The 10,888-nt window shown below is 35.8% G+C and overlaps 1 non-coding gene across 1 annotated transcript; it reads right to left on the reverse strand.

The window, feature by feature from the left end:
* Nucleotides 1-4,177: 4,177 nt before the first annotated feature.
* Nucleotides 4,178-4,279, reverse strand: LOC121450247. Its single transcript, XR_005974575.1, has one exon. It is a non-coding gene; the product is annotated as a U6 spliceosomal RNA (small nuclear RNA).
* Between the last annotated feature and the right edge of the window lie 6,609 nt (nucleotides 4,280-10,888).

Raw genomic sequence — 10,888 nt, forward strand, 5'->3', positions numbered from 1 at the left:
GGAAAGCTTTCATTTATTTATTCCACTTTTTTGATGAAAGATGGAGCATTGACTACTTTATGTTTGTGATTATAATAGAATCTCTTGGTTTGGATTGCAATGATTTGATAACATTCTTTTTTGACATGAAATAAAATGGGGACTCTGTTTTTCTAGTTAAACCTTAGGGGGAACGCTATCCAGGAACCTAGAAATGATTTAGAATTTTATCCTTATGTTATTTAAAAATTTTTGTGTGCATATTTGTGTATGTGTGTGCATGCCATTTGGATTTGTGTTAATTTTCTGTTAAGTCAGAACCTGTTGTACTCAAAAAGAGGCGGCTCACAAACATCCAGAGATTCTCCTGTCTCTGCCTCCCATCTCACCACAGTTGTGTTGGGATCACACTTAAATGTTGCCAGCTCATATTTTTGTGGGATTTGACAAGCCGAACTTCATGCTTGTGTACCAAGCAGTTTATCTAGAAGCCATTATACTGTAATACCTGAGGCAATTAAACTCAAAAATGAAAATTATTTGACTTACTCTCCTGGATGTTTCTGTTTAAGGTCAGTAGCTCTAGTGATTTGGGCCTGGGCTAAGGGTGACACTTCATGGTAGGAGCATGTAGTAAAACAAAATGGTTAACTCTTCAGCCAGAAAATGAAAAGAGAAGACAAAGACGAGATGAGAGATACAGTCCCCTTCCAAGGCATCCGATGATCCAAGGAGTTTCTACACCTAAATGATCCAAGATTTCCTGGTAACACCAAAACAGGACTCACGCCAATAGGACACAGGAACTTTGGTGATATTCAGTACTGAAACCATGTTAGATTCCTCACCAATGAAGGGTAGTCAAAAGATCCATTGATAGATTTGGGGTAGCATTGATCACTTGCATCCAGGCAATGGAAACTAAACAACAAAACAAAAACCCATAACAATAATGGGTTGTTTATTGCACAGCAATGGTTTGAGATAATATTATTTTACATATTAAAGATGTTTAAAACTGAGAAAAAATAATGTCATGTTAGCAATTGATTGGCCTTTTTGTCTCCATAATTTTGGACATTTCATATCCAGAAGGTTATTTTATGCCATAATTTTACTTATGAAGATTCGTCAGGTAAATTTTGTCTTTTAATCTACTAACAAAAAATTGTGAGTGTCTGAATAAGATGTCCCCCATTGTCATATGCATTTGAATATGGTCCCTAGCTGGTGATGCTGTTTGGGAAGGTTTAAGAAGTATTGACTTTCTGGGGGAGTAGGTGTATCACTGCAGAAATGCTTTGAGGTTTCAAAAACCACGTGCCATTCTGAGTTAGTTCTTTCTGCTTCCTGCTTATTATTGATCAAGATATAAGGTCTCAACTTCCAGCTCCAGCTATTACACTTCCTTTGTCAATACATCCCATAGTGATGGAGATCATCTCTTATCCCTGAAACTATAATTCCAGTAAAAATAAACCTTTTTCTTCTATATTTGCCTTGCTCATGGTGTTTTATCACAACAATAGAAAAGTAGCTAATATAAATGTGTTATATTAGCAGAATTGGGAAGTCGTCAATGCCTTTTAGCAAGAACCAGTTAATCTTTCATGCTGTGATCATATGTTCTTGCAAATATTCTTTCATTTGTTTTTGTCGATATTTTATTAGGGAGTTTCACACCTTTGCATGTAACAGTGGTATGCAGTTTTCCTGTGGTGTCTTTATCTGCCTATGATGTCAGTATAACTGGACAGTCTTTTCAGTGCCTGTGTTGTCTGACTGTTGATTTGCTGTGTTTATTTTTTATGTAGTTATAGAATCTATCAGTGAAAGTTAAGCAGTTCTATAGTAAAGAAGCTACAAGTGTGACTGTGGCCGCTATAAGTTTAGTTTTACATCAAGGCAACAGGCCCAAATGAAGACAGACGTGATCTCTAATCCCCACGCCCTTAGTCCCGCAGGATGACATCAAGCTGCAATATGGAAAACACAGGAATGCACACTCAACCATGAAGAAGCGGCCTCGCCTCTCATCTATGTTCAAACAGGCTTCCAGAGAAGCTTCCAGCTGTGTCCTAAGGGAGTGAGCAGTTAGAAACTAAGAAGATGAATGAGAAATCACCTCTCAGCAGCAATTTCACACAAGAGAGAACTGACAATGGCCTTAGTATGCTTCTCATCAGGCATATCTCCCTTTGTTCTAGGATGCTGTGATATTGGGGTAGCAGATAGGGTAGAGCTAAGCCAAGTCTTGCTTAGAGGTTTTCCTGTCAATGCATGGTGATACTCAATGTCACAAGGGAGCCTTGGTAACATTATCATTAATAATTCATGTGGTGAGCCTTGGCTTTTCTTTATGGGATGATTTTTACTTTTGTTAATTGACTAATTTATTTTGAGGCTGGTCTCATGTATACTATGCTAATCTCAACTTCATGCATTGTGGAGTTGAGGAAGACCTTGAACTCCCATCCCCCTGCACTCTCACCATGAGTGCTGAGGTTATAAACATGACTCATCATGCCTGGTTTTTGTCATGCTGGGGATGCCATCCAGGGCTTTGTTCATCCTGGCAAGTACTCTGCCAATGGAACCACATCTCCAGCCCCACAAACAACTGACTTCCAAATTTAACTTCTCTCCTTATGGTAGGCTTAGCTAGACTTTCTATACTCTCTTTTGTTATAAAAACCCTCTTCAATCAATGGCGGTAAGTTCTTTCTTTCTAGAAAGTTCTTCTAAGCTTTTTAATTTGCTGGCAGAAACTACTCTGTAGTCTATTTCATTTCTGTTAGAGTAACATTGATTTCTAATGCTGCCAATGCTCTCTATTTTTTAATAACTTACAAAAGCTAGTCTTTTATTACATTGAATTTAATTATTTAGTTTCTCAAATCAGTGTTTTTCCTGGTGATTTTTATTTCTTCTATTCTAACTTTTTCAGATTCTTTTTTTGCTGTTCTATTCTGGTTTTCTTAGGAGGAAATTTCTTAATTCACAGTATTTTAGAGTTTGGCTACATTCCTTAAATTATGATATTTTGTGTGCTCATTTATTATTTGACCTGCATTGTATTCTCCAATGATACTACTGGATAGTGGTTTTTCATTTCCAGACAAGGCTAAAAGTATCAGAAGATACACAGTACAGTTTGATTAGCTGAGTCAAACATTTGCTAGTGGCAGGGCTTTTGATACTCCCAACATGGTTTTCACTCCATACCAACTTTTCCAGCCAAAGTTAAGGGAGTGGAATGTTTTGAAGGGCCAAGAGCAGAGACATGCAAGGTCTCTGCAGGATTTTGGAAAGAATGATTAACAACTTGATGAGAAGTTTCTCTCACTATAGACAATTGGAATGGAGCAACTGGCACTTCAGTGCTGCTGTCCTGAAAAGGCACTTTTCTTCCTCATTTTCCTGACTCATGGCCAAAGAGCAAAAAGTGTTCCTAAGATAACAAATAGCTGTGTCTGATGGGATCATAATCGTTCTGCATATGTTAGCAGAATGCTACCATCTAAGGGACATGGTATACATATTTTTTAAAAGGAAACTCGTTTGCATTTGTTTTATTGATATTTGAAATCTTTGTAGAAGAAAACATACAAGTATGACTGCAAAATTTCCATGACAAATGTGGGCCCAGGAGTGCCTGGGATCAAATCATTGATTGTATGGCTCTTGTTTCTGGGTAGCAATGTATTCCATGATACAGACTTCAACTAATGTAATAACTTTGCTAGATTAGCAAGGATGGGAAAGAGAAACCAGGACAAAAAAAGGTTTCTTGTGCTTGAATCTTTTAGTTTCACTATGAAAATGAGAGGGGACATGTTAAACTTTTTAGACATTTATCTGTCTCAGTAGATAATAGTCATGGCAGCTAACCCTAAGTGTCTTATATAGCTGATGATCTGTAGAATTGGAGTTGAGGAGTAGGGACAGGAAATGGTGCCCACACCAGGATAAAAGAAGATGACTTAGTACCATCTGTAGAGAACTTCACTGGGTCAGGAGCATCCTAATGTTCCCTTCTCTCTTTTCTGAGCCCTCAGGCTGCTGCTTATCCTTTGGTATGAATATTTTTCATGTTGAAATTCATACATCAGCTATTTTTGTATATGATGTTTGTTTTTTCATTCCAAAGATCTTGGGTTTTTGGTTTTTCATTATTATTAATTACTATTATTATTTAAAAATTATGGAACATTTCACAAATTTGCAATATCCTTGTGCAGGTTCATGTTTATCTTCTTTGTATCATTTCACTTTTAGTATATGGGACTGTAAAGCAAGCATTAGGTTTTACATTTTTTAGATGGGGCAGTAACCTCCATTAATAGCATGATTTATGAAACTTGTTGGTTATATATAGCAACTGGACAATGACTTCACTTTTGATAAACTAAAATGTATATATCCACATGCATACAAAACTTCGGAATTTTATATAACAAAATATGAATACTATTCTAGCAATTATGCTTAAATCCTTTGCCTTTGTGTTTTTTAAAATTCATTCTGAAACAAATGAACAAATGAGCTTTAAACCTTAAGTCAAACGCACACTGTTTTAATAGCTGACGGTGTTAAAAAAATATACATTGGATAGGAAAAAGAGCATCATATACTTACACTGACTTAATTACTGTACTGTATAATGTGGCTTCCTGTATGTTCCCTTGCTTCAAGTCTAATAGATTTTTTTCTCCCTTATATGTAGTCATTCTACATTTTATATAGGAATCATTTACAAATAAATCATAATTATAATATTGTCTTTTTTAGCTTCCCTAAAATACTTATAAAAATGGGACTCAGTGGAATTATGTAGAAGGGTTATGTGCCAAGGAAAGGCCTGTGAAGAGCTGGGAATTTGAACTGAGCTTTAATTCATTGAATATGAATGAATTAAAAAAATTCATATGTATTTTACCCCCAACATTTTGATATTCTCCTCTAGAAAATAAAAGGGGTTGTCCTGGAAACATCTAATATATTATCATTATTATTATTATTAATTTAAAAAATATTTTGTGAGACGGGACATGGGTACCACAGCATATGTGAAAGTAAAAGAGCACCTTTGTGGCGTCTGTTCTCTCCTGCTCCTTTCTGTGGGTTCCGAGCATCTAATTTAGGTCACTAGATTTATGCAGCAAGTCCTTTTTCTCATGGAGCCATCACATTGGCCTGAGACTTCTTCCGTTTTCTGTATTCATATTAGAACCGATCATACACTTCTACAGATGTTGTAATGAATGACATGAGGGTGACATGAATTCAAATTAAGATCTATTGTTTAACAAGTTTTCTAGATTTGTGGCTGTGATCTGTTTTTGTGATTCCAACTGATGTGCTTGCTCCGCACTGAAAAATGTCCCTGATGTAAGACAACAATGACTAGCAACTGTCAAAATGGAGGGAGACACGAATTTGTAATTGTTTTTACTTTTTAGTAATAAACCATGACTGTTTTTTGGTATGTTCGGGAAGTTTTACCAGAAACACTTCAGTGTTCTGTGAGGACAATGTTGAGGATGGAAAACACTTGAAAATGTATGATTATAGTTATTATTTGACTCTCAACACTGCTTTTCCCAAGAGCCTTGCTGTACTCAAGACATTTATTGCCCTCCTCATGTCCATTTCTCTCCTTGTGAAGCCATTACTTTACACTGGCTAATAGATTTTTGTCCTTTAGAACAAACTTGTTTAGTCCAACAGTAACCCAGCCAAGGAAACAGTGAAACAGGCAAATATTTTTAGTGTGTGGACTGTCACCACCATCACCATTAATTCTTCCCAATTTTAACGAAATAAAGTTTCATTGTTGATATAATGGTGTTCCATTAAAAATTTAAGTAAAGTAAGAATAAACAAAGAAGAAAGAAAGCAATACATCACTTTAAGTGCTACCATCTTAAAATGATCATAATAAGCTTCAAGAATATATTTTCGCAACACATATTTATACCTCTTTGTGAATAGACAGACATGGGTCTCACATAAGTTTATGAATACAGGAATAATTTTATAAAATGGGATCCTATAATAAATGTTTGTAATATAGTATTGACTCAAGTGAGCAGGGAGTACAATGTCTTTTTCCACAAAGCCCATGTAAGCTTCTTGTTTTCCTGACATTAAGTAAGACCAAAACTTTAGCTATCTGGGCTAGCAATCTCACTCCACTGCTCAGAAACATAAGAGATTTCCAAATTGTATTTTGTAAGTTAGGAACCATATTATTATTATACCTGGCAAAACTAAGCTAACAGGGAAATCTCTTTAGTTGGTTTATAAATAAATGTTTATACAAATAAAGGAATTCTTGAGTTTTTTGGATGATAGTAGTTAACCTGAAAATTTTTCTTCCAGTGACTATTCTACACTACTAGCAATTTTAATGGTGCCGCTAGTGAAGATGAAACATGAGTTAGCTCACCATCATCTTGTTTTTCTTGCTTAACAGTTCGACAATATGAAAGTAATGTGGATTTACTTTACTAACAGACTGAGGTAGAAGAAGCTTCATGTCCATATCATATTCATTTCTAAAAACTCAAAATGCAAGTCTACATTTAGTCAAACTGGCAAACTTTTATTTTGTTATTTGCTTTTGGACATTGTAACAAACTTTATTACACAACATGTTATTAGGTAATTTTTCCAGGAATGTAAATTCAGTTTTAAGGATATGTTTAAAGGATCTGAATGATTGTGTGATCTTTCCCTCATTTTGTAAAGTTTCCATTATTAATATCTCATACTTCGTAACTCATTATGAACTCACTAAAGTCTGACAAATTACAACAAAAATATTGGTATATTGAATTTTTTATTAAAAGTAGACATTTTTACTTAGAGGAGAGAAAGAGAGAGAGAGAGAAGGAGAAGAGAAAGGGGAGAGAGATGTGGGGAGCGGAGAAGTGGGGAGAGAGGCAGAAGCGAAGCTGCCTTTCCAAGAGGAAGATGGGAAAGAGGTATATTGAATTTTTGAAAACTGCTAATGTGGTTTGCAACCTGAGCAAAGCTTGACAAACTCATACTTATAATAAAATAATAACGATCTCAGTGAGTATGTTTCTGACGTAAACTGAATCATGTGAATTCTTATGGACGTGTTTCACTCAGTTGCTACCTTCAACAGAGATTTTTGGCATATAGAAGCTAGAGAAATAAGACAGCTAAAGGAAATTAAGGGAACACAAATTGGAAGGAAAGAAGTCAAGTGTTATTATTTGCAGATGATATGATAGCATACACAAATGATCCCAAAAATTTTACCAGGGAACTAGTACAGTTAATAAATACCTTCAGCAACGTGGCTCAATAAAAGATTAACTCATAAAATCAGTGGCCTGCCTATATACAAATGACAACTGGACTGAGAAAGAAATCAGGAAAACAAAGCCCTTCATAATAGTCACAAATAATATAAAATATCTTGGGGAAACTCTAACCAAGCAAGTGAAAGACCTATATGACAAGAACTTCAAGAAACAAATTGAAGATGATATCAGGAGATGGAAAGATCTTTCATGCTCATGGACTGATAGTATTAATATAGTAAAAATGGCCATCTTATCAAAAGCAATCTAAAGATTCCATGCAATTCCCATCAAAATTCCAACAAAATTCTTTACAGAGCTTGAAAAAACAATACCCAACTTCATTTGGAAAAACAAAAAACTCAGAATAGCTAAACCAATCTTATACAATAAAAGAACTTCCAGAGATATCAGAATCCCTGATTTCAAACTGTACCACATAGGAATAATAATAATATTAATAACAATGATGATGATGATGATGATGACGATGATAATGATTATAAACACATGGCACTGGCATAAAAACAGACAGGTTGATCAATGGAATTGAACCGAAGACCCTATGGACTCCTGATTTTTCATAAAGAAGCCAGAGACACACAATGAAAAAGAGAAAACAACTTTAGCAAATGGTGCTGGTCTAATTGGATGTCAGCATGTAGAAAAATGCAAATAGATTAATATCTATGACCTTGCATAAAACTTAAGTTCAAGTGATCAAGACCTCAAGATAAAACCAAATACACTGAACCTGATACAAGAAAAAGTGGGAAATAACCTTGAACTTATTGGCACAGGAGACAACTTCCTGAACAGAACATCAACTTCCTAAACAGACACTGAGACTGACAATTAACACATGGGACTTCATGAACCTGAAAAGCTTATGTAAGGCAAAAGAAATGGTCAACAGGTTAAAATGGCAACCTCACAGAATGGGAAAAGATTTTCACTATCTTTACACCTGAGAGAGGGCTAATATCCAAAATATATAATAAATCTAAAGAAATTAGAGATCAAGAAACCAAATAATCCAATTAAAAATGGAGTTCTGATCTAAACAGAGAATTTTCAACAGAAGAATTTTAAATGGTTGAGAAACACAGTCACGCTGCAAGATTCTCAGAAATAAAAAGAAATGTTTAACATCCTTAGCCCTCAGGAAAAGGTAAATCAAAATGACTTTGAGGTAGTGGTTCTCTTGTTGTGATGTGTTCTCTCATGAGTCTTCAGTGTTTGTATGCACTATGACCTGTGTATCAGATGGCCTATCTCTGGATAGAGCAACAAAACATGAAACAAACAAACAAAACACTAGATGTGGTAATCTGTAAATCCCATGGATCTAAACTACCCACTCCAACAGCAACAGAGAGACTGATTTCAGTGCTCTTGTTTTGAGTCCATTTCTGCAGATCAAGAGACTTCCAAAAGATCATTATTATTAAGTAATTAAGAATCCATAGACTCAGCCTTTTTTTTCATGAATTGACTTCCTACATAATGACTTATGTCTTAATTTAGTAAATGTCATGCTTTAATCCTAAGTGTGGCAGATCTGAGAGCTGCTCAAACACATCTAATTTAGTGGAGCAGCTGCCTTCAGAAGGGGAAAGGCATCATGGGAGCCTTGAATGTTTGCAAGCGTCAGTTGGTAGGCCAAACTTAGTGCTACTAGCTAGCTTTCCATTTCAAAATATGACATCTTATTTATGCATGCAATCTTGACATCTGATGGCTACCCAATGTAATGTCTTTTTACTAGAATCAGAAACAATGGGGGTCACCTAACTGTGGACTTTCAGATTCAAATGGTACAAGTTAAATAAACTGCTTTATTAAATTTTGAGCTGCAAAATTTTTGTTATAACAATGAAAGAGGTACTGACACAGGAAACTGGTATCAAAAAGTGGGACCACCTCCTGCCCAGAAAACTAGAAGTGATTAATAGGTTCATAGCACTTTTTAAATATTCTCTGTAGGCTAACTTCCCCCAGCCATTTTCCTATGCTCAGCTGGTGAAGCAGGTCTGCAGTTGTTTAAACAAGCCCAGCCATAGAGCATACCAGAAGCAATACATGACATTGGTTCTGCATGTACAAGTAACACAAGACTTTGTGTCACAGTGGCTCCCCTCAGCACTTTAATGGAAATCCTGATGGGGTCAGGTAGAAAGAAATTTATGTAGGAAATATCAAATGGGGCCATGTCTAATGAAGCTATGGATGTGCAGCCATACTAGGTACCCTCCCCTAGTAGAGATGAGCAACATGCCACATACACCTTGGAATTCTGCCAACCTCAGCATGCTGTCCCAGAGTGCAGCAATATGGGCTGTGACTCAGAAAGTAGAACCTTCACAACTGGTTTAGGGACTGGCCTGATTCATGATCTGCTTGTTCAAGTACACTTGTCTGTGATGTTTGCCTTTTAAAAATAGTTTTTAAATTTGCTAATTTTTTAATGAATAAATGTTTTACACTTCCAGAGCTCATAAAGATCCTTCTAAACTAAAAGCTTTTTTAAAAGCACCATGTACTGAACTAACTCCATGTTGTTTCTTATTTATTCATTTCATTTTGTCAAACATTCCAAAGCTTCCTTTTCTATAGTATTAATTTCAGTGTTGTGTGAGACTTTTCCCAAGGAGATGCAATACAAACATCTATTCACCCAAGATAGGGAACCAGCTCCCATCCTAAGTCATGAGTATATCAAAGTCCAGCATGGTGAACTGATGGATTGACTGGGGTTATTTACAGGGATATAGGTGAGGGGTTACTTATGAGAGCAGGAAAAGACAGACGCATCACCAAAAAGCACAGCCCAGCACAAATGATGATTGACAAAAGCTGCAAAACCCAACAACTTTCTTCATGATTCCAGCAGCTCAAATTGTCAGAGCCCTTTCAAGGCAGCTCTCAGAAGTCATTTGTTGGAGCTACATCCTTGAAGAGGGGCCCTATACATCTTGTCAGTTTAGGAACTTCTTGAGACTTGGAAGTTGTTTACTTCCTAAATCTCAAGAGACTCCAACTCTACTTTTTACAGGGCCTGTTTCAATTTAGAACTCCTCCAATCCCAGGGAGCTTCCCTTCAGTATGGAATGTTGCAACCAAGAGATAATTGCTGTATGATATTTAATTCTAGTTTGTTTAGATTTTGTTGTGTTTCATGCATCAACCACAGTCCTTGAGATCTTTGATCTTTTTCATCTTTTTTGGGGGACAGTTTCTGGGAGGGCCTATAGGTGTTACATTTTAGGGTATCTTAAGTATTCCAATCCATTTGATTTCTTTTGTTACTTCAAGAAGTTTTCATGTTGGCTTTAACTATGTTTTCTGTATCCTTTGTTGAATGTGCCACATCATGTGTATTAGTTTCTCTGGAAGACCATTTGTTCCTCCCACATATCTCACATTTTATCTGTTTCACATTTTATTTATTTATTTATTTATTTGTCTAAACTCTCAGTCTGTTTTGTTCATGTATACTTGATGCCTGATGCCTCCTTGCGTATCTGTAGCTTCATGCTTATAATTTATTATTGGTATAAAAAGAGCATTTG

This window comes from Microtus oregoni, unplaced genomic scaffold, assembly GCF_018167655.1.
Source record: "Microtus oregoni isolate MIOR12 unplaced genomic scaffold, Mior012 000006F_ref0000085, whole genome shotgun sequence".
Taxonomy (NCBI): Eukaryota; Metazoa; Chordata; class Mammalia; order Rodentia; family Cricetidae; genus Microtus; species Microtus oregoni.